This window comes from Diadema setosum, chromosome 3, assembly GCF_964275005.1.
Source record: "Diadema setosum chromosome 3, eeDiaSeto1, whole genome shotgun sequence".
Classification (NCBI taxonomy): domain Eukaryota; kingdom Metazoa; phylum Echinodermata; class Echinoidea; order Diadematoida; family Diadematidae; genus Diadema; species Diadema setosum.
The window spans coordinates 27,197,827-27,223,917 of NC_092687.1; positions in this window are offsets into that span (position 1 = coordinate 27,197,827).

The window sequence follows — 26,091 nt, forward strand, 5'->3', positions numbered from 1 at the left end:
TTTATAAATTTACCTTTATATGTAGTGACCAATATATCATTAAAAAGTTATTTTATTTTTTTTTTTTGTACTTTATGACAGAGACCGTACTTCAAAATCTTCAAAAAAAAAAAAAATCGGTTTTTGCGAACAAACTCTTCAAATACTTATTGGGATCATAACAAAACATATGTGACCGTCCATCACACAAACCAACAAAAAGCCGCCTGACATGAATATTTGGTTGACGGCAGATTCTGAAAGAGCAGCTATAAAATACACTATAAGTCAATGCAAACGGACTTACCTACCCTTTTCTCAAAGGTTTTCTCTGGCAGCATCAGTGATTTTTCTTTGACTCAGCTCATTCTTGGCTAGCGTAGGTTTCTGGTCGATGCTGTCAACGGGCTATCACATTGTCATTCTGATCGATGTATTCTTTTGGTCACCCAGATCATTCTTGACTAGCCAAGGGTTCTGTTTGATGCTGTCAACGGGCTATCACGGGCTGTCATTCTGATCGATGTATCGTCTTAGCCACACAGCTCATTCTCGACCAGCCCAGGCCCGGGTTATGGCTGATGCTGTAAATGGGCTATCCCGGGCTCTTATTCTGATCGATGAATTCTTGTGGCCGCCCAGCTCATTCTTGGCTAGTGTTAAGCCTACGGTTCTGGCCGATGTTGTCAACGGTCTGTCACAGGCTGTCTCTCTGATCAATGTAGAGTCTACCTTTTCCCCAAACACGTACGTTCTGCTTCATCGTCCCGGCCGGAGTTTCTTGTTCCCTGGTTTCTGTGCATGTTGGTGTGTCCACTTCCCTGACATATGAATTGAAAGAAACAATAGACCTACACCGCGTTAATAAAACAAAGTCATGCTATAATTCGATAAACAGAACACGGCATTACATGACGTGACTCCTTACTTAGAACAAGCCTGAAAACATATTGAAGAGATTTTGACCTAAAAGTTAGGCCTACTGGGCTGTAGACAGACCTCTATTGGCTCTAACGTTAACAATGACAGTTATAACTTATAGAACAAAAGTTATTGCATGTAGAACGGTTACCGGTAGTAGACCTTACCCCGGGGCGCTCCTTGTACACAGTTATCTTTGCGTTCGGCGTTCGGGCTGTGTTTCGGAGTTAGCAGACTCTATTTTTAATAGGCATAAACGTTACATATGCAGGCCTAGCCAAGTAACTTATGTCTTAGCCCGGCCCAGTCGCTGTAAAAACGTGACAGCGCCATGCTCCGGCCCCGCACGGCGTCTGTTCGGTCTAGCCCGGCCATGGGCCATTGCTATGCCAAATTTCTAATTAATTGTAAAGAAAAGTGTTAGGCCTAACATGTTATTGTTAGATCTGGATCTACTGTACCTGGTAAACATTACACAAGATAGCAGCTTCGATCAAATTAGATCTAAAACATTAACGTTAGGATCTAGCTAACCGTTAAAGGTTAATCACTAACTGAAAACGAAAACTGAGTGATGAATCTAACTTGATTTTGTACCAACGTCGGTAACGACTGTCGATCATCTAAAAATGAGATAAAACCACATTAAAACTAAAAATCTTACCTATTCTCTTAAATTGTGATGACTGCCATGGCGAAAATGGAATTGACAGTGACACGTTTCCAGTCCACTTCAGACAAAATTAATGTCTAACGTTACCGGGTGCCGTTCGTTATGGGTGTGATACTGGTGATGCATAGACCTAAATGTGTAAGTGTCTACGTCTACGTACAATTGTACTAGCCGTCTGCATGCTGCTGCATGCATGACGTGCATTGTAGCACTCTCCTGCCGCTGTGCAATGTGGTGGTGGTAGGCTTGCATAGGCGCAGCCAGGCAGCACAGGGCTAAATATAGCCGCGTCCTACAGTGCAGTACGTACTAGTATGTGTACGTTTACGCGTACGCATACTGTATCTGATCGAGCGCTAAAATTGGATCGTGGCAGCTGTCAGTTGGCACGCAGCCAATAGAAGTCATTAATTAGTCTACGATAAAAACAATATGTACTTTTTATTATCACAGCAGTAGAAACACATACAATATTTTTGTACCAATACCACAGTTTTGGTGATTCTTACATCGGGCATTCGATTATACAGCAAGGGGAAAAATGAAAGTGGACCTAAAGATATTGTTTGACCTGCAAGAGTACCACAAATAACACTCGGGGACTGGGTCGCATACTAGCAAATGGTGACGAACGGAACCATTTCGATTGGGAACCATTTAATAGGTGCTCATCGGAACCATTTTGCGAGAACCATCTGATGAGATACAACGGCGTAGCCAGGATTTCATCTTAGGGGGGGCGGTTAGTCTGCGAGGGAGCGAAGCGACCGAGCCCGAGCGAGCGGAGCGAGCGAGGGGGGGAGGATGTGGGAGGGGGGTGTCCCCCCTCCGACGGTGAGAACTTTTTGCATTTTGATGTTGTAAATGGTGCAATTTGATGCATGTTTTTGCGCGTTTTATCGACGTGAAACAGTCCCACTTGTTTAAGGTAGCAGTTTATTTTGATGTAGATTATTATTGAACAATTTGCCTATAAAATGGTATAATTTAAATACACTTCTTGTATTGATTCTTTTCACTGAATATCATGAACGCGACTGAACCCGAGCGAGCGGGCCGAGCGAGGGGGGAGGGGAGGGTGTGGGAGGGGGGTGTCCCCCCTCCCACGGTGAGAACTTTTTGCATTATGATGTTGCAAATGGTGCAATTTGATGCATGTTTTTGCGTGTTTTAACGAGTTGAAACAGTCCCACTTGTTTAAGGTAGCAGTATATTTTGATGTAGATTATCATTGAACAATTTGCCTATAATGGTGTGATTTAAATACACTTCTTGTATTAATTCTTTTCACTGAATATCATGAACGCGACTGAACCCGAGCGAGCGGAGCGAGCGAGGGGGGGGGGGGGGGAGGGGAGGGTGTGGGAGGGGGGTGTCCCCCCTCCCACGGTAAGAACTTTTTGCATTTTGATGTTGCAAATGGTGCAATTTGATGCATGTTTTTGCGCGTTTTATCGACGTGAAACAGTAACACTTGTTTAAGGTAGCAGTATATTTTGATGTAGATTATCATTGAACAATTTGCCTATAAAATGGTATCATTTAAATACACTTCTTGTATTAATTCTTTTCACTGAATATCATGAACGCGACTGAACCCGAGCGAGCGGGCCGAGCGAAGGGGGAGGGGAGGGTGTTGGAGGGGGGTGTTACCCCTCCCACGATGAGAACTTTTTGCATTTTGATGTTGCAAATGGTGCAATTTGATGCATGTTTTTGCGTGTTTTAACGAGTTGAAACAGTCCCACTTGTTTAAAGTTGCAATATATTTTAGGGATTATCGAACAATTTGCCTATAAAATGGTATCATTTAAATACACTTCTTGTATTAATTCTTTTCACTGAATATCATGAACGCGACTGAACCCGAGCGAGCGGGCCGAGCGAAGGGGGAGGGGAGGGTGTGGGAGGGGGGTGTCCCCCCTCCCACTGTAAGAACTTTTTGCATTTTGATGTTGCAAATGGTGCATTTTGATGCATGTTTTTGCGCGTTTTATCGACGTGAAACAGTAACACTTGTTTAAGGTAGCAGTATATTTTGATGTAGATTATCATTGAACAATTTGCCTATAAAATGGTATCATTTAAATAATCTTCTTGTATTAATTCTTTTCATTGAATATCATGAACGCGACTGAACCCGAGTGAGCGGAGCGAGCGAGGGGGGAGGGGAGGGTGTGGGAGGGGGGTGTCCCCCCTCCCACGGTAAGAACTTTTTGCATTTTGATGTTGCAAATGGTGCAATTTGATGCATGTTTTTGCGCGTTTTATCGACGTGAAACAGTAACACTTGTTTAAGGTAGCAGTATATTCTGATGTAGATTATCATTGAACAATTTGCCTATAAAATGGTATCATTTAAATAGTCTTCTTGTATTAATTCTTTTCACTGAATATCATGAACGCGACTGAACCCGAGCGAGCGGAGCGAGCGAAGGGGGAGGGGAGGGTGTGGAAGGGGTGTGTTCCCCCTCCCACGGTGAGAACTTTTTGCATTTTGATGTTGCAAATGGTGCAATTTGATGCATGTTTTTCCGTGTTTTAACGAGTTGAAACAGTCATACTTGTTTAAAGTTGCAGTATATTTTAGGGATTATCGAACAATTTGCCTATAAAATGGTATCATTTAAATAATCTTCTTGTATTTATTCTTACGCTGAATATCATGAACGCTGTCTGTTCAGTAATATTCTCGATATTTTGAATTTTGCATGTTACGTCACTTCTGACATTGATATACTGTACTAAAACCTATGTTATATTTTTGGAGCCCACATCCTACAAGCTTTGCTTTTTAGTGGGTTCCTCATATTACACGCCAATTATATGTCCTTATACATTTGTGCATTATTGGTTCAAACTGACCATTGTGTGTAAAACATTTCTGCTTCAAATCAAATGGAATATATAACTTGTATGAAATGTGGAATATGGAACATGAATTAAAAAAAAAAATCAAACAGAAAAAGCATGCACACGAGGGTGTAGATAGGGGCATATCCCCTCCCACACGAAGTTGATTTTGCGTTTTCAGACCTGAAATTCAGCGATCTGGTGCAAATTTTTGGTGCAATATTTTTCATCGAAGTGTTAAAATCACGGAATTTAGCTTTTATTCCGAATGTGCACCATCTGTGTGTATGTATAAAGTCTAGTGAGGTAGAGCTTAGGGGAAGGGGGATTCCCCCATTTTTAGAATTGAAATAAAGCGATCTGGGTATAGCCACAGTCTACTTCTATGCATGGCGGAAGGGGGGGGGGGAGGGGCGTGCGAGCAGGGAGAAGGCGTGTGCGAGTGTTATCTCCACCCTTCCCTTCCGATGGAGCTTTTGCCTTTTTAAGGTTGAAATTGAGATATCTCGTATACGCATATTTGATGGAATCAACATTTGGGAAATCACACACACACACACAAAAAAAAAATGATGGGGAGGGGGACTGAGGGAGGAAAGGGTCGATTAAAAGGGGAAATTCCCCTTATACATGAGGGAACCTAGTGATAAGTCTTGTGCACTCAGAATCATTCATAATTTTTTGGTAAATCTAAAAAGTGTACTGCTAAGCTAGGGAAAGAGGCACAGAGGGGGAGGGTTTGGGAGGGGGATACCCCCTCCCAAGCACGAGAGATTTTGCATATTTTGAATTGAAATTCAACGATTTGGTGCACACTTTGAGTGAAATATTAAAAAAAAAAAATATCTTATTGATGAAAGGTTGCAAAGGAGACCGGCTTCATGTGCATGCATACAGTATACACGCATTTTTTTTTCCGCCTCCCAAATCCCCGGTCCAAATCTTAGGGGGGGCGACCGCCCCCATCGCCCCCCCCCCTGGCTACGCCATGAGAACCATTTTGGAGCCGACGAGAACCATTTGAGAACCTTTTTTTCTTAGAGTGCATGGTCCAAAAACTGCGGACGAACCTCAGTCCGCTCCAGAAATGACATGCAGCTCCTCGGCTAGAGAGCCAAAGGTAAAATGCACCTTTGCCATCAAAGCAAGATGGTGTCCCAGTCGAAAACGTTTTAATCATCACGGACGTTCTTTTTTTCTTGGAGGTTCGTCTAAAAATATAATTTCGGTTCCTATTTGACAAAGGATGGACAGAAACTCAAAACAAACATATCATCGTGTTGCTAGATCTTAGTTGATTACGACTCAGAACAATATCGCCAATAACGTTTCATGGGCTACGATCTTTATTAGAAAATAGCGGAAGCACGTCCGTGACGAAGACTGAGTATAATTTTGCATAAAAGAATATTACGTCCCATGTACAGCCAGCAGACATACCATTTTTGCTGGATATGTTCATTAGGTGGAACACCAAATTTTCGTATACGTTACAGTTGGGACAACAAAGTAGAATTTGCAGCAGCGATAGAAATAAAAGCATCACGGACGTTCGTCTGTTAGGACTTTAATATTTTAATTGTTCTCTGTAATTTTATACGTGCTCATAAAGTTCTTATAGTTTTGTGGTACATACCCATGATATGTCAGATCCAGAACATGGTCAGATATTAGATGCCACGTACCATTAAAAATGCACATCATTAGTTTGAAAAACAAAAATTATTGTAAAAATAGCGTTTTTACCGTATTTTTACGCTTTAAGTCCTTGTGAAATGAAAAATATCAGGCAAAAGTCAACCAAACCATATATTTCCTGAAAGGAAATTTACCAATCTTTGAGATGACATGAAAAAATCTGGTTGCTTAGATCATCCTGGCGTGTTCTAAGGGAAAGAATGTCATAAGGTACGAAAATTGGCAATTGTACATCGTTCAAAATTCTCACCCATATATATATATATATATATATATATATATATATATATATATATATATAGTATTGTATGTCGTGTATGTTTTTTAATTGTGAAATGAACAATGTCAGCCTTTGAGCTGCATATTCTTTTTTGTTAATAAACCTATATTAAAATTGAATTTAACTGAATTTAACCGTCTATCAAATGGACTGACAAAAGTGCGAAATTGGCCAGAAAAACCTATACTAACCTAATCGAAGTGATGTTCAATCAAGGAACACCTATTAGCACAAGAAAAATGTGATGTCTTTTATGCCATTTTCCCCTCAAAATAGTTATATGTTTACAGGAAGCTGATTTACATATTCTGAACATGTGTGACCGAGCATCACAAAACAAACAAACAGTTGCACCCCTTGATTTTACATGATGACTCGAAAAAAAAAAGTGAAATGGGTCAACCGAGTCAATCTTGAGTTTTTCATATTTTATGAAAGAGTTATCCTTATACGTTATTGTTAAGTTTGGGGTCATAACATGAATGGGATTGTGTGTTCTTGTTTTTTGAGCATTTTTTTCTACAACCCTTTTTAGGATGAGAGTAGAACGATCAGCTATGTAGGAGAGGTCCCTTTGCATTTCTTGAAATAAGTTTGTATACTCTTCACTTTCACGTATAATAAATTTTGAAGGGATAATGCTGCTGCTTTGAAAGTTGGCATTAATTATGGACATAATGAGTTAATAGAGCGTGCTTAATTTCAGCTTAATTTGATAATATCTTCATTGTTGTTTCTCCGGTGGTTGACATCCTGTGTTTTGTCCCTTTCATCGGGCAGCTAGCACAGCTTGGTACGGCTTTGACGCTTAAATAGATCCAGTACTTCAGAGCCTCTTTTTCTCAGGTCACACTTTTCCACAGTGTGCGTTTTCTATCCAGTATTTATATAGGTTAGGGGAGTCCATTTGAATTGAGTTATACATCATTTTAAAGCTTAAAGTCTGTTCGTTTAAAAGCGATGTCTGGCGACTTCTTGTTGTTTTTGTGATGCTGGGTAACGTGTTTGAAGGTCTACTCAGTATCGAAATTGCAGTTAAAAATATATGAACATTGGAATCAGTTATGGTATAACTACCTTAGTAAATTCTCACAGAATATTCAACAGCTACTGTCAGACACGCGTCTATTGGAGACAAGGATATAGCAAAACATTGTTTCGATTTAATTAAAGGAAAAGTTCACCCTCATATATACGTGGATTAAGTGAATACAGGAAATCTAGTAGAACACATCAATGCAAGTTTGGTGGAAATCGGCATTCCGTTCAAAAGTTATGAATTTTTAAAGAATCTGCGCAGTCACTGCTGGATTGGGAAGACTACTATGGTGTATGATGTCTCTTGCGTACAACGCCTATAAGGAAAATATAAAGATAATTTCCTAATATTTTATTGTTAAAAAAATGCACATTTTCTCGAAGAGTCACTCAGAGGTATGTGAATGGTAACATAATTTCCCCTTGCCTTCTGACAGAGGGAAGTAAACTGTTCTTTTAATATGCTGGAAAAGTGAAAATATGTTTAAATTTCTTTATGTTTTCTTTATATCGTTTTACACACGTGGCATCACAAGCAGATGTAGTAGTCTTTTCATCAAGTAGTGGCTGAGAGTCTGTTTTTCCTCGAACTCTTGCTGATGTGTTCTATTAGTATGGCTGCATTCTGTCAATCCAAAAGTCTATGAAGGTGAGCCTGTCATTTAACTTGCATATCAATCACACGGATAGACTTATGTATGTGAAAATAATGGTTCTCTTTTAATCATTATGTATCTGATCATTACAGTGCATAATTTTGTTGTTGTTACTGTTATACAGCATGTTGCTCGAGTCCCCGGTGGAGACGACACAAAACAAAGCGATACGACCACGAAGAATTGATGATGGGTATGAGAAATTTTCACATAACTGGCACACCTTATAAGAATATTTTTGTTATTACAACACCAAAAAATGCTGATTACAAGCCACAGTGACTTTTATTTGAATTCCTAAAGAAATGATGATGATGTTGATGATATCAATAATAATTATAATGATAATGATAATAATACTAATACTAATACTAATAACAGTACTAATAACAATAACAATAACAACAATAATAATAATAATAATAATAATAGCAATAATAACTAGACTGGAGAATTTGTCAAGATTGACAAATAAGGTGATGCGATGTATAAATGATTTCTGAGATTCTCATCGAAAAAAAAAAAAAAAAAAACGGAATCAAACCTGTCATGCCTGCAGATTTAAAATGGAAAGTGCATTTATGATTACAAAGAGACAAATGAACCTCATATTGATGATCAAGGTAGGATGGTCCATTAAACTCTAATGCACAAAATCTGGCCCCGATTGAGCACTTGGTAAGCAACATGCAAACCTCATTTGCACAACCAAAATGGCGTCTGACCAAAGTGCCGTTATTTTATAGAATGATCCATCTATCGAGGCCCATGTGCGTGCAAAATATGGCGGTGATACCATACACTATCAAGGATATAGAACAAAGGATATTTGACCTTTGAGCCCACATTACACAGCCAAGATGGCAGAAAACCTTGAGAGGATACTGGGATCACCTAACAACAACAACAAAAACAACAACAACAACAACAACATTAACAGCAACAACGTCTCATTTATCAGGGGTAGCCTATCCAGCGTTGCCACTACTCTACCAGAGGGTCTTGCCATGACTATAACTACCCTAGCGTTGCAAAGTACCCTCCTATTCACCGGGTCGAAAGGGACATGGTGTGTAGAAACATCTTGTCCAACGACAGAAGCAGTCGTGGGTGATGGGTGGCAATCTGAGATGGTATTGTTAGCTATAATTTATCATAGAGCCCCATATATGTGTGTCCATAATTTGATTTTTTGTTTCAATTCGGAAAAAAAAATGCACTAGTTTTTTTCTAAATATTCAAGTGAGCGAGTTGATGGTAACATGCCCTTAAAAATGTTCATATACGATCATATCTTATATATGACGCTCGGGAAAATTGTTCTGTAGCTAACAGAGTAATTAGCATATTTTCCCATACCAAAATAATTATGTTAGATTTAATATTTCAGCCTTTTCGATTTTGTGTGTTTAAAAAAAAGTTCTAGACAGTTAAAATATGGGATTTTTGTCATCGTCGATTATGAAAAAAAAAAGAAGAAATTGTTAAGGTATGACATCGTCGATTTCCTGATTTGTAAATGCCTAATGACTAGTCACGAATTATTAGTTGATCCGAGTATCCTCTCGGATTACCTTCTGCATCTGTGCGGATTCTTTCTTCTTCTTTTTTGTTTATCTCTTTATTTCTGTCCAAAAGTGTGCAGAGGTCAACTCAAAAAGTTCTTCGACTATCAATGTCAAACTCATTTCATGCCCCAAAGACGACAGATCTAATGTATCAATGTAATTGGTCCACCTTGACGTCACTATGACGTCATTATATGAAATCACATTTTCGTTTATATCTCAATAGTGGAATAAAAATTTCTCAATGAAATCTACGTCTCATATAGCTCAAATCAAGTTCTTATCACCCATATTTCAAAATCTGTATCCACACCAAAAACGTAGGCCTACGCGTACGCGCTCGTTGAAATGTTTACATGCTCCAATCGAGCTATTTTTTTTTTTGACACGTTTCAGATCATTTGAAGCATTTTTTGAAAAATTGAAAAAAAAAAATGGATGGAAGCGTACGCACGCCTCCGCGCAACTCCGTCAAAGTTGAAATTCCGCGCGTGCTTAAATGGCAATACACAGTGCATATATACCAAAAGTCGCTAATTTTAAATCCTATTCTACTCTTCAGGATGGACAGTGACCCCCAGTTTTCTTTACATATTCTGAAAGCTAGTAAGTTGTACATGTCATTTCATGGGTGCCCGATGCTTAAAAATGATTAAAAGACATGAAATTTCTTAATTAAATAAAAAAAGTAAATTCCCAAAATGACGCCATCAACTTTCAAGTTTACTGGAGCGTATCTCACTTTGTTGTTAATATTCACCCATTCACCAACTTTTTCACCCAGATTTCAATATGTTGTAGGTTATTAAATTCTTTCTCAGGAACTTTTATCACAATTTTGATTGCCTGACGTTATCACCTTGTAAGAATGGATTGAAAGTTACCTTGTAAAATGTGACCAGTTTACATGTTATCTCCATGAGAGTGCAGTTTTTCTGAAAATGAAATTGACAATTGAGCACTACCTCACTTGTCCTTTTGTGAATTTCTCCCAGATTTTAATATGTTGTAGCTGAGACTTTGGGCTACCGTAAATGTGCTCTGCGCTGTTTTTTTTTTTTCATATGACGTGGGGATCACGTCGAGAAACTTGGTTGAACATGGCACTCGACTTCGAGTTAGCGTCATTTTACTTACTACACAGAGCCTATGGGGGATGAAATAGCTCAGTTGATAACGCATCCGAATTTTAATCTAAAGGTCTCGGGTTCGAGGCTCAACCCTGCCAATTATTTTGCTTTAAAAAAAAAAAGATCTTTTCTTCTTTTTCTTAACTTTCTTAACTTTTTCATTTTTCTTTCTTTCTTCCACTTTTTGTGCAATAGATTAACAACAACAATGGCTATCAACCCCATATTTTGCACATATTTAGTTCATGTCACGGACATCATTTCATAAAATAACAACTACTTCCGACGACACATTCTTGGGTAGGTAAATTAAGGTCAAAAGTCAAACGTGTTTAATCCTGTATCTTTGTGAATAAACGTCCAATCTTCCCCACATTTTGCACACGTAAGGACCATGTTGCGAGCATCATTTCGCAAAATAAAAACTCTTTGCTCAGCTGGCATCTAGGCTGTGTAAAGTGGAGTCAAATGTAAAATATACTTTATTCTATATCCGTAATGGTGTATATGGTATCACCGGCAAATTTTGCGCACACATGGACCTCGATAGATGGATCATTTCATAAAATAACAGCACTTTGATAAGACGCCGTTTTGGTTGTGCAAATGAGGTTCAAATGTCAAATATTCTTTATTTTGTATGTTGCTTACAGGTTTGATTCCGTTTTCTCTGATGAGAATCTCAGAAATGTATCGGATCACCAAGTCAGTCCTGACAAATTCTCCAATCTAGTTTTCGAATAAATTGTTCGAATAAAACTTCTTTAATCCATATCCAATTTCGATCGTTTTTGTACTGGTCGGCAGGAAATTTTGTTTGTTAAGAAATTGATAACGTTCTGAAGTGGATATATTACTTAGAATTGATGAATTCTTTGGTCGTTTACGTCGATGTAAGGCTGAGCAATGCTGAGTGTCAATCAGTTGCCATAAGAACAACTCGATTACCTAATCTCAAAATAGTACAAAACGCAATTATACTCCCAGCTTTTGACTTCGGAGACATATTGTACGGAACAATAGCTGCTAATTATATAAACCCTGAACACAAAATACAGAATATTGCTTAGTACATGTGGATATGACGCCTGACTGGTGATCAGGAGGTTGTAGGTTCGAATTCTGCTAGAGTCTGTGTGCATGCGATTGTTATTATGACTATTACTTAACAATGATAATTTCGCTGCTTCTTTAGTCAATGTATAGAAAGCTTTGTTAATTAGCTGCCACAACAACAATTACAACAATAAAATGTACATTAGGAAATAATTATAAGTAGCCCTTACCAGTGACTTATATTTTCGAAATAATTTAAAACTGGACCAACACTAAACTTCTGACTGCATCGATAATACATCTTCAAGCAGACGGAAAAGAGATCCGGTTTCTGTCTAAATAATATCAACAACACACTTTACTTAATCTCAGCAAAATATTTCGCAAACTAATCCAACGTTTTCTAGAAACTAGAACAACGCTATCAACTTGTAGGAAGGAAAAGAAATATCCTAGGAATTTTAGTATCATTACTTGCATTTTGGAGCGCCTATACTTCAAGGGGCAAGGGAAAGTCTTCAATCTAATCGATGTATCTCAAGCCGTTTAATTGCCATATTTTTCAAGATATGCCTGACACTTTCTCAATCTTATCCGAAAGTACATTCGGCTATTGTCAATTAGGAAATATAGAACCTATGGTACAAAAAAAAAAAAAAAAATCAATAAAAAAAAAAAGCATTCTGTTCGTTTTCCTGCCTTTTTTAATCAAAGAATTCGATGTGTCAAGTGTGAGCAAATTGCGTATACATTACAATTTGGTGTTTTGGGTCTTGCTAATTTTCTTCATTGGAAGCAATTAATTCATCATTGTGGTCATTTCAGACAGAAGTCATGATATATTCAAACATTATTCGCACGACATGATCTCTGTACAATTTTTCTGTTTATCGTATGAACGGTGACGAGGGCAAATTTATGCACATTTTAATCCAGTTAAATGAAGCGTGTAAATTTCATTGACTGTTTCATATAACATTATACTCACAACTTAACATTCACAGTGAAAATAAGTATCAATATAAATAAAAAGATGCAAACTATTATTCAGGAGAAACTACTTCTGTCATAAAGAAAGAAAAAGTTCTCGACCCTTGGAATCAATGTATGGCACCGTTCTCTTTCACCTGTTGACCTTCAAATACGTTCAAATAATATGATGGAACTTCGCCATTTTGTCTTCGGTGTGCGCTACACAAATGCAATGTAGCATTCTTTTCCTGTGAGAGGATATGCACAAAACGACAGTATCATGTCATTACATAGTGTTGAGTGTGTAGATCATTATCCTTTTTTCGACGTTCTTGTCTTCAGTGTCCCTTTCCCATGTCCTTCACCTAGATCTAATTACCTACCGTCTGAAGGATGCCGTAGTGCCTGCAACTTAAAGAGGTTATTGATGGCAAAAAATAATGAAAATTATTGATAAAGGAAACGATGAAAAAAAAATCTTATCTAGATGCCTTCATTCAAACTGCAAGTCATATCTGCAATCCAACCATTTCACGAGCAATATTTTTGTGCCGCAGTCATCGGTAAATAAGTGGTGTCAGTTTGATCTCTGTATTATTTACTTTTATGGTACACATATGTCATTAACTTTTCCGGTTTTCTTCACTTCAAGGTTCATTGTCTAGCTATCCGTCGCTTACAGAGGAACAAGTACACCGATGCAAAGAAGAGTTGAAAGCTTATTACAAAAAGACACGACGCAAGGTCATAGTTGATCCACTTAACTTTATGGAACGTGTTAACCTTGATGAAATTTACACAAATTTGAGTCTAATAGACACAAGTGACATGCGAAAGACACCAATAACCTACGAGGAAGTTTTGACCCATGACGAAAGCGGAAATCTTTCGAAGCGCATTCTGATCCAGGGTGAGGGAGGTGTCGGTAAAACAACACTTTGCGCAAAAATAGCCTGGGACTGGTGCCAGGGTAGGATTCTCCAGGATCTGGACATGGTGATTGTAATTCCTTTTCGAGATGTTACTGTCGACAAAAATATTGGTTTCATTGTGGAAAGATATCTTTCTGATTCAAATGAAGCAACCCCTGCCCAGATAGATGACTATATTTCAAGAAATCTAAGTAAAGTTCTGATGGTGTTGGATGGTTTCGACGAGTTCAGCGGGAAAATAGAAGGAAAGACTAGCAGTGAGGTCATTCGAATTTTACGATTAGAGCAATATGAATCATGCAAGGTTATTGTGACCTCAAGACCATGGATAACAGACGAATTTAGGTTGAACAGAGCTCTTGCCGAAGCTTACGCTTTTATAAGCGTCGAAGGATTTAACAAGGATAATTTAGGTACTTATATCAACAAGTACTTTAAAATAAGAGACAAACAGCTTCTTGCTGAAACCTTACTTAATTTTATGGAGGAAAATTATGTCATCCGGTCCCATATGGCTCCATTTCCTATTTACTGTGCAATGCTTTGCCTCATGTGGAACGACGTCTCTGAAGAGAAACGAAGGGAAATGCAAAAACTGCAAACCTTTTCGCAGATATTTGAAGAAATGATCTTTTTCCTGAAAGAACACTATGCATCAAAACTTTGTGAAAATCTACAGACTCAAAACGTTGTTGAGGACATGAAAGAAGCTACTAGAGCAATTGAAGTCATAAGTGAGACAGCACTGAATGGTCTATTAGAAAAGAAGCTTTCATTTCCTGAAAAGCAATTTAAAAATTGTCAGGATGCCATGGAAACATGCTGCAAAGTGGGGGTTTTGACAATAGAGAAATATATCATCGACAGGAAGCGTCGGCACGATGCCAATATCCCATCCTTAGTAGTATCAACAGTGTCGTTTCCACATAAACTGTTCCAAGAATACATTGCGGGAGTGCATATTCACACTTTATTCACCGATGATCGCATCAAGTACGACCAAGTGAAAAAGAAGCTTCTCCGTCAATGTGAAGAGTTTCGCTACTTACTCTACTTCGCCTCATCATCACGGAAAGAAGTTGGCCTTGATATCATCGACGGCTTGATTAAGAAGGGAGTTCAGCTGCATTTCTGCCTTGATGTTGCCTTTGAATGTCATACAGAGGAGGGTGCTAAAGCAGTGGGAAAAAGATGGAAAGAACTTGGACTATCGCCTGATATGACAGAACATACAAAGGCAGGCGTTGTGTTCATGGGGTACTGTAATCAAGCGGTTAGTGATTTACCTTGGATTTCAATTTTGATATATACAAAACTGTTTTGCAGGATAGCGTCGGAATTCTAATCCATTGTGCGCGTCTTTCTCTCCCTCTCTCTCTCTCTCTCTCTCCATATGGAAAACTTTCGCACGATTTCGCGCATTTAGGGTTGACAGACCAGAGTGCACGTAGTCGCCGAGAGCCAACTGCCGAGTGCACTCGAGCATATTATGGGAAGGAGCGGACTCGTCCATTGTACGAGAATCGGGAGAACCGTGCGTGTGCTTATTGGAGGGACAAAATACGTCTTTCAAGACAATAGCAGATCTGTACTAACATTTGTTTTTTCGGACTAGTTTAATAGTTGGACATGTATGCATTACGAATAATGTAAAAAGAACGGCATTTCCATTTCACCACACAAGTTGATCATTCACGAGCACACACACCAACGCGTACAGTATCTACATAATGGGTTCACACACCCCTGTTGATTTAATGGGACTGAACCATGGTCTGTTCAAGCACGGCTTGTTGCAACCTCAAGTCATCTCTGCAGAGCAAAATACGCATGATGATCCTTGAATTTGGCAATATTTAGCTCTGAAAGAAGTGGTAATACACTCTGCCGGATTGTCAGAATATTAATAAAGACTAATCTGTTATAATGTGGACGAAAGACGATTCAAAAGGCATGATATCCAGCGAAAATTGTGAATAACTTGAACTCTCCCGCCTTCGTTTCACAGCACAAACACAACCGTTTGTTTACGCACACTCGTCCGTTTCCGTAAGCATTAGGGGAATTGTGTACAATGGACAGCACAAGAGCTCGCACGCTTTAGCAAAGTCACAAGCAGTTTTGTAAAACATTCTTTGATTTGACAAGAAAAGTGCCCTAATTTCTCTCTGACCAATCAAAGCAAGTTATACATCACTGAAGAGCCCAAACATTCTACTTCATTTTGAAGTGCGAGGGTAAACAATTCCACCAAGCTTCCGTGGTACAGCCTGTGATTTATATGGGCATGTCCGAAAATTATGGCTTATTTTGGGTACTCCGCCATAGACAAACTCAAGATTTGGTGATTTGAAGCAGAATTTCAGAGGAAAAGTGCCCTAATTTCCCCAAACCTATTTTTGGGGGAAATACACGGAGTAGAAAGAGGGTACATTCTAGTTTCATTTGGAGTGCGAGGGTTTTGAATTCATAGCCATGTTTTTTGTGCAGAGCTATTTTTGTCCCAAAGGAGGGGGATATGACGCGTCTTTTCACGTGTTATAAGCACCGGTGCTCTCGCTCCGGAGCAAATGCGCGCAAGTTTTCCATATGCAGTGGCGTATGGGGGGGGGGGGGGGGGGAGGGGGCCACGGGGGGCACGGCGAGGGGACACGTGTCCCGGGCGCCACTCCTTGGGGGCGCCAAAAACGGGGGAAAAAAATGATTACTTGAATTATCAACAATATATTGAAGAGAATCCCCTAAAGCAAGTTACCCACTTTTCGACCGCCTAAATTGCGGAAGCAAAATAGCGTGCATGATTCGAACGCCTTTGCGGCGATCATCGTTCGAACGCCTGTGCTCAGTGTTTGGCCACATAAGATGTCCGTGCTTCGACATTAGCGACATATTATGGATTAGCGTGCGTGCCTCGCGTGGGCGAAACTGTATACATCGCACTATGAAAGCGCGGTACTCCATATATACTCCACGCTGTGCGAGAGATTCAACGCATACATAACACGTTGAGATCGAAATGAGACCGATCTGCGATATCTTACAGTTTGCAAAATTATATGGGTAGTAAACATTTCAGTTTGACCATGATTGTACTAAAGTTGCTGTATGTAAGCGAATTGTTGTACTGTCTAGATATCCCTGCTGGAAAGAACACAGTGTCCCCCTTTGTGTTCACACTATGTTCACAATGTTGACGATGTGAGAACGCTCGGATTTGATAGCGTGAAGGGGTTCCATACTGTGTTGACAGTGTCCAGGCTGTTTTTTACAATGTGTTTCACATTGTTGCATACTATATCCTTTCTAGCAGGGATAGAACATAATATGTGACCCTGCACCACAAAACACACAAAAAGTCGCCAGACATGAAATTTTAGTTAAGAGCACATTCTATAAGAGCAGACTTTAATAAAGGGATGGTACAGTATTGGTGGCGATGAGAATTGGGCTTTTAACTTTTTGCGAGATACCAAGAAAACACTTGGGAAATAGTACAGAGCATATCATTTAAAGAGGAATTCAAAGTTTATTCGATGAAGATTGCGTTTAGAATAACTGAAACATCCAAAAACAAAGCAAAACAAAGCGATCATTATAAAATGTGGGTCCCACACTTTATTAAAATCGATCTGTCTTGGATATCTCAGCCATTTCAATACCAATTTTCATCAAATAAACGTTGAATTTCTCATGGAATTACATGCTCTTTCATATTTCATGTGAGGTTTCTCATTATCTCACCAAAAAATGTTAGAAACCTGAAATTAGGTCTCAACCAAAAATATACGATCCCTAAGCTTTAAAATGATGTATTACTCAAATCAAATGGACTCTCCGAACCTATTTAAATATTGTAAAGAAAGCACACACTCAGGAAAAGTGTAAAGTGAGAAAAGAAGCTCTAAAGTACAGTGTCTCTTCAAGCGCTTATACTTTACCAAGCCATGCTGGTTGTGCGATGAATTGGACAACAAAAAAAAAAAAAAAAAACAGGATGTAAACCACCAGAGTAACAACAACGAAAGGCTTATTAGATTAAACTGAAATTAAGCATGCTTTATGAACACAGTCTCTCCTTGTTTAATACCAACATTGAAAGTGGTAGCATCATCCTTTCAAAAGTTATAGGATTTGAAAGTGAAAATTGTGTGCAAGGTTTTTAAGAAATCAAAAGAGGACTCATAAGAGACACTTGATGACACTATTCTTCAAAAAAAAAAAAAACAACAACAACAACAACGAATGTTCAAGATAAACTGCTAAAAAAACACACTTTCTTGTCCGAGTTATTATCCCAAATGTTAGCATAATGTAGAAGAAGACATGCTCTTACAGAAAATATGAAAACAAGTCAAAATCGGCTCGGTTGACCAATTTCACCTATTTTCAGTCCTCACACAAATCAGTGTGTGCGATTTCTTGTTCGTTTTGTGATGCACGGTCACATATAGAGTGATGGAAGATAGCATGAATGGTGCAGTAATGCAGTCCTTTACACCCCTATTTGTCGTAATTTTGTCTGGTCTTTTTCTTCAAAATGTTCTTCCCTTAAACGAAATGGTTTCACTTCTTTCAATCAATCGTTCCCTTAGGAAACGTTATCTATCAATGACGTGCAATGCGGAAAAACTGTGTCACGATTTCTGGCGGAAGGTATGTTGTCCAGCCCTGTACTGCGCAAAGTTACTTTGGACAACCCGCAGTTACACACTGACTTTTACAAGATCATGGGCAGAGAGGCTTCAAACTGCCAGGTAAGACCTCTTGAAGACAGTCGACAACGATTTATTATGCAGACTGAAAACGGACTATTATTATGCTATTAATATCATGTTAAGAATACATAAACATTAATCTTAACTGAAAATAACTTTCATACCGTACCGTACCGTACGAACTCAATGTATGTCTGCGTACGAACATGTAATGCAGGCTACTCGCAGACACGGTGCCCAAACCCGAAAATATAACGGGGAACGAAAAAACATTACTAGAAAATTGAAGAGCAAAGAATATTGTCTCAAATTGATTCCCTTGAACGATACTTGAAAATTGCCGATATGAATAACTTTAACTGTTTATTAAAAGTGAACGTCTACACGATATGAATGGAAATAAGATACATAATGATTATGTTTTACTTCACGGAATTCTCGAAGTAGGATTGACCAAGAACTTATTATCTTTTTTTTTTTGGTGACAATAACAGGATACTTTGCTATTGATATCACAAGAGCAATCGGGATATGATTATCGCTCTGAGTTGCGGCTGAGAGCTTTTTTTTTTTGTGGCTGAAAGAAACCCAGCGTAGTGGTGAGCGACCCCACTGCCAGCGCAAGGCCTATAAATACTAATATCTTAGGTATCTCCACTCCTAAATACACGAATTATTTAGCTATTTTCATTTGTTTTTTTGGGGGGGGGGGGGGGGGCGGAAACACATCATTTGTGACCCTGCACCTCAAAACAAACAAAAAGTCGCCAGACATGAATTTTTAGGTAAGACCATACTCTGAAAGAGCAGACTTTAAGCTTTAAAATGATGTATAACTCAAATCAAATGGACTCTCCTAACCTATCTAAATATTGGAAAGAAAGCACAAACTCAGGAAAAGTGTGAACTGAGAAAAGAGGCTCTGAAGTACAGTGTCTATTCAAGCGCTTAATCTTTACCAAACCGTGCTGGCTGTGCGATGAATGGGACAAAAAACAGGAAGTAAACCACCAGAGTAACAACAGTGAAGGGATTATCAGATTAAACTGAAATTAAGCATGCCTCATTAACACACTCTGTCAATAATTAATGCCAACTTTCAAAGCAGTAGCACTATCTTTTCAAAAGTTATTAGAGTTGAAAGTGAATAGTGTGGACAAGGTTTTTCAGAAATGAAAAAGGGATTCTAAAGACACACCTAATCACACTATTCTACCAAAAATTTTCGAGATAAACTGCTAAAAAACACACTTTCCTGCCCGTTTTATGATACCAAATTTTAGCATAATGTAAAAGAAGACCAGCTCTTTCAGAAAATATGAAAAAGTCAAGTTCGGCTAGGTTGACCCATTTCACTTATTTTCAGTCCTCACGCAAAATCAGTGTGTGCGACTTTATGTTCGTTTTGAGGTGCACGGTCACATTTAAGATTGACAATTTGAATAATTGCAAGGGATCTGCATTACAAATGTATCACCTTTTGCAATCACATTGCTCATGTTACCACAGCCTGATTTTTTCATTCCATTTTTACAAACCAGATACAATATCACTAGCGTCATACCTAGTGGTAGGAGTAAAAGACAAAATGTGTATTATGTTGCTCTTAAAAAGCGGATATATTCCTGCCAGTGCCAGGACCTACGACAACGATGTCTTCTTCCTATCGTGAAATATTATGAATTCGAAATATCGGATATTTCATTAGATAGTGTTATTTTCATTCCTTGTTGCAATGCATTCCGTGTAATTTTGAAATCAAGCATCTGTGCTTGCTTGTGATAATGCTTTGTATGCATAAAGAGTTATTTTTCTTTAATAAAAACAGAATGGACCTTGAAATCCAAGAAGACTGTGGGGTTGTTTAATAAATTCCTCATTTATCATTTCATTTACGGATATGTAATATCACAACAATATTTAGAGATATCCAAAACGATATTCGAAGCCAATTTTTATCATCAGTATGACACATACATTCCCGTTTGGCATTATCTATGGAAGCACAAAGGGACGACGATTTCGTTTTGTTCCTCTACGCCTCGAATAACGTTTGATTTCTTGGATATTGGTACACTTTAAAAGTTGAATTTATAAGAAGAACTCACAATGTCTGTTGACTCTCGGACAATAACTCTTGGATAATAAATCCGTCACAAATCGGCCGACTCGGCGTAACTTTCATACACTCGCGGGTGAAGAACAATTGAGTATCTGAATATACGAACGACCCAAGTCCATGGAAGACCATTTCGAGTAAACTTAAAGAAATAATAATATATTTTCTATTTGTCCAATAATATTCTATTTAACTGTGGTGGGAAGGCAATATTGTATATACAAATTAGAACATGTATTATTATGACAATTAACATTTACATTCATTGTGGATAGGCCATTTTGTGTGATGGACCTGGGTCGTTCTTTGAAGCATATACATGATATTCTGCTAAAGAGATGAGAGAAAGATGATAGAGGGCGCCATAATATGAATGTAAGAATGACCCAAGTCCTTCATTCTTACATTCATTTAAGATGTATTAACTTATTCATTTCAGGCACTTCCGGGGGTAATTAGGATTTATCATTTATACACAAGATGAGTCCATGCATATGCTACAATTTCCCATGTCAAGCTGAATTTGGCAAAAAAAAAAATGGACTTGGGTCGTTCTTATATTCAGGTCTTCAATTTTTACTACCCGGAGGTCCCTACAGATGACCCGCACATGCCAGTACCTAGCACGTATCTCATTTGTAGTCACCCAGTGGTTTCCCGCAACCATGTTTAACCCCTGTCACACGTTTACGGGCATTCTACGCTGGCTTGTTGTGTGTGGGGATTTTCCAGCATACAGGACAATTATTGAGGGCGGACAAGGATTTTGGCGAGTCAGAGCATACATGTGTCTTACTTGCTGGACGCGTTCTAAATAAATTCTACTTGCGGATATACTGTGTGACCCGTGCATCAGTGGCGTGGGTGCTGACAACTCAGTGAAGGAATTCCTCTGAAGGAATGGCAGAAGTCCCACAGAATGTCATTATCTTGGCTGCATACTGCCTGCGTGGGATTTGGCCTGCGAGGTGCTGCCGCTAAGGGCCTCCTACTGGCGTTGTGCGTGGATCCCCGCGACTCACCCGGAAAAAAATGGCCATGTTCAAAACTTGGCTGGGATTAGATGGAACTTGCGTGCGCACCTCCGGGCGACTACAAGCGAGATGATATGCGCTAGGTACTGTCAGGTGCTTACCAACTGCGGAGAGCTCCAGAACTTCCCCAGATACAGTATGACAAGCCCTTGAGCATGCTCAAAACTTGTTCCGATTTAGTCGGGGGGTTCGCTCGAAGAGGTACACGCAGAACACCAGTAGGAGACCCTTACCGGCAGCAGTTCTCAGGCAACTCCAACGCAGGTACTTCTCAGTATCTTTAAGTCGCTTGTAACAAAAAACGGATCGCTTTCAAAGTTCTCAGGGTGGTCTCACGGAATACACGCAAGAAGAAGATAAGTAGCACGCATCTAGTAGGTAAGAAGCAAATGCGAAACACAAATATCTGTAGGTGCCGAGCTTTTGTGATTTATATAGAGTTTATCTCGGCTTGTTACGAGTTAGCTGAATTGAAGTTGTTCGATAACTGTTGTTCAATAACTACTGTCTTGATTTGCATTTAAAGGATAATAATGATAAAGAAAAACAGAATCTATTTATCATTATCGTTATTTTTTTTTTTTTTTACTGATGTAAAGCTTTGCTCTTGTTTTCATGGAGAGAATTTTCATTTCCCTTCATTACTCTCCCGTAAAATTTAGTGAAATATTGAATGAGGAAATTAGATATCATTTTTTTTTCTTTTTACAAGCCACTGCATTACGAAAGACTTCCGGTTAAGATCGACACTTGGGTGTTCCTCTTTTTTATTTTTCCTCCTTTTCTTTCTGATATAGGCCTTTTTATGCACCTGCATGAACTTGATTACTTTTTACTTCCCAAGATTAACTTTCTTTTCAGTTGTTGTGTTATTTCATAAAGGCTTTCATAAAAATTGAGCAAATCCATTATTATTGTCATAAGGGCGTTTAATCATTGAAGATGATTGCCTGTTTGCTTCTATTGATACCTTCGAATTGGCACTGACTGACTCTCCTTACCTGTCTATAGGTGTTGACATGTCGATTTTAAAAGTGAACTTTCTTCTGACTAAGTCTTTTGAGATTTTTTGTTTTTAGTTGTCATCCAAGAATTCATGCACAACAGATATGATGTCAGGTAGATGTTTTTCATAAGTAGTTGATTTAATTTAATGACATTAACAATATTTACAATGTTACCGGAGTTATCGTTATATCGGTGTGTATATCTAAGATGTGTAAATTTCATCTGATGATAACTGATTACTTTGATTTCGTGTTAATGCCCTCTAGTTGTTTTTCTTTTCCAATTTGCAACATTGTTTTTGTTGTTTTTGATTGAGGTTTTCCTTTTCTTCTTTTCTTTCTTCATATGACCGGTCTCGATTGTGTCATGTAGCCAGAAAATTTCCATTCATATTTTTAGACCCATTAGTGTCTCTGGTTTGGGTTCAGACTCTGTGACCTTTCAACGAAAGTTTGTTCTATATAGAGATGCATAACATGTTGCCACATGGCCCAGATTGTCCCTTTAAGTGCCAGCCCTGTTTGTTTCGGATGCTCCATGCATTCACACTGTTATTTAATGTATCCATACCCCAATTTGAGTGACCTCAACAAGTGTATTTAAACTTCTCCTGTTGCGAGCATTATGGCACCAATGTTCCTTAGCAAGTATATTCTGTTATAATTCTTTCTCATTCTCAGACATGCCTGTTTGCTACATTTTAAATTGGTGCGTGCATGTCCATACCCATGTTATGAATGTTGCTCCTGATATACTTGATGGATTCCATTGGCATTCAAGACATAACAATGTAAACGATGTATTTTCATTTGAAACTACATGACAGTGTAAAGCATGAATTCAGATAAACAAAGTCAAGTTTCTGTTACCATGGTTACTGTCTGTATTTTCTGCATTGCTCGGGTGTCTCTTTGAAGGGATGATACAGTTTCTGGTGGGACTTTCTTTTCTCTTTTTTTTTCTCTATCTCTTAAAAATAAATCAAGACGGAAAGTATCTTATGAGACGCTCCTTGGTTCTTCATAGGGTGATTTCTGGGTATCCTGGATAAAGTTAAAGGCTGAATCTCGGCTGATGCTGCGCCGTCCCTTTAAGAGCAGGTCTTATCATGTAATTGTACTGTGTTCCAGGTGCTCAATGCATTCCCGCTGTTGTTTAATGTACCGTACATGTACAGATATAGGTTGAGTAACCTCAATGAACGCATCCAATGTCAGTTTGTTGCAAACAGCCAACAGCCATGTCAGCAATATGCCCTTGTATTCTGCTTATGCTTTTCATTTTGTCTGTTGAACAGGTGTGTTTGTGGATCAGGAGGGGGGGGGGAGGTTCGTCGATTTGGTCGGCGCTGGCAAGTTGTCGTTCTCTGACAATTTCAGCAAAGACCTTGCTTTTGATTGGCTGATTTGCTCCGTTTACTGACTGTTGTTATGGTTATTGTCGGAGACTGGCAGCTTGTCGGCGTTCACTGGCTTGATGGGGCACCCCCAGGCCGTATGCACATTCGCGAGGAGACTGTAACTCCCAACTACCGGATAGGTGTCCGATGATTCCCAGGCATAACAATGATCAAAGTATACAAATCAGATTCCTCTGTTCCAGATTTTTTTTTTTTTTTTTTACCCTCCATGAAGTTCATTCACACAGGAAAACCGATTTGTTAGTGCTATTATATTACTCTCTGCCTGCATAATATTGTACAACTTCTTTGGTCGTCAATCCTGTTCCAGATTCCTTCTCTTTATGATCATGCACAACCTCTTTTATAGTCAACTTACGCACTTAGCACCCACAGCTGACTATTCTCGTTACACGTCAGTTGCTGATAATTTGTGTTATCACTATGCGCATTCATGCTTTCTTTAGTCAAAGAAACTGTTGGATACTTCAGGTGCTCCAGCCTACTTTCAGCCCATTAAACTCTTTGACACTCTGGCAATCCGATCAATTAATGTTTTTTTTTTTTTTTTTTTTTAATTATTCTCTGCCTGGATAATAGTGTACAGTTTTCTGTAGTCGTCAACCCTGCTCCAGATTCCGGCGTCTCCTCTGAGTCATGCATTACCTCTATCGTAGTGTATTTCGTACTTAGCACTTATAGCTGTCTATTCTTGTAACACATATTATGTTGTTGATAATTTGTGTTATCACTATAATCATTCATGTTTTTTTCAGTCGAACAAACACTATTGAATACCTCAGGTGCTTCAACCTACTTTTAGCCTTCTCGATCACGCCCATGTTTAGTTTGTTTGTTTTTGTCCGGCCGCCTATTGTCTTATTCTACTGAGCCCACGTCGAATGACATCAGTGACTTAAAGTTGGATTATTCAGTCATGCACCAACCCCTGCTATGTTTAAAACTCCTTCCCTATGTGTTCGTTTTATATTAATTACGCATAATGAGAGTCTCTACAACCCGATTCGCTAAAACCTCGCACCACTCACAGCTTTCCATATGCGTTTAATGGTTGTTTTACTCGGCCTTGGTTTGTGATACTGTCAATGAGTCGGCCTACCATGTATAGGAACTCCATGCATGTGCCCCCGCAATGTCACATCGAAAAAAAAAAAAATGTAATTATATGGGTGAGTGCCCTTGTTTGATAGGCGTATGGTGTGTCACACGGACTTCATTTATAAAAGCAGTACGCTAAACTCGATAATCTGTCTTTCAAACAGATATTTTTTCTATCCTGATTTTCCTTTCAGCATAGTAATTTTTTTCTCTTTTTTTTTTCTATTCACTACATCACAACTGGACCTTTTCGCGCTCTCAAAGCGCATAAGCTATACATTACTGGAGCCAGTCAAAAATTATGCATGTCGTTCCTTAATGTCCGCTCGGATTTCTGTGTTGTACATAGTCCATTGTTATCGTCTCGGAAGCCCTCGGAGAAAATCGATTTGTTCTGAATAAACCTGAATAAAAAATTTCTCATTAAGTGAGCATTGTAGAAGCTTCAAATTTGGTGCAAACTGCATTGTTGTGATGTCAGACACCCTGGTATATATTTTTCTGATATCGTGGATTGTTCTGATACAATTTGTAGGCTGCCTTTTTGAAATTCAAAGAGTTGTTATTCTTTTTTTCAGTCCGTACTGGTGTTGCTGTTCTGGTGTAGTAAAAAATAGATATGTAAAGAATGGTTATGGGCAGGTGAAATCTGCACAAAAGTACAAATATAGGGGGAGTAGGCAATAAAAATACAACTTACAGCTCACTTGTATATACATTTTCTATCACACGTGTCAATTTTTTGGTGCAATGCACATTTACATTTTACACTGTTTGTTTTCTATGAAGGGCAAACGATATCAACAATTATTGAATATGAAAAGAAATCGACGGCTTCATGTTGATAGTTACACCTCAAAACACCTCATAAAGCAAGAACTGATGTTATATTGTGGGAGATATACCTGATCAAATACAAACAACAATTGCGTTATCTTTTT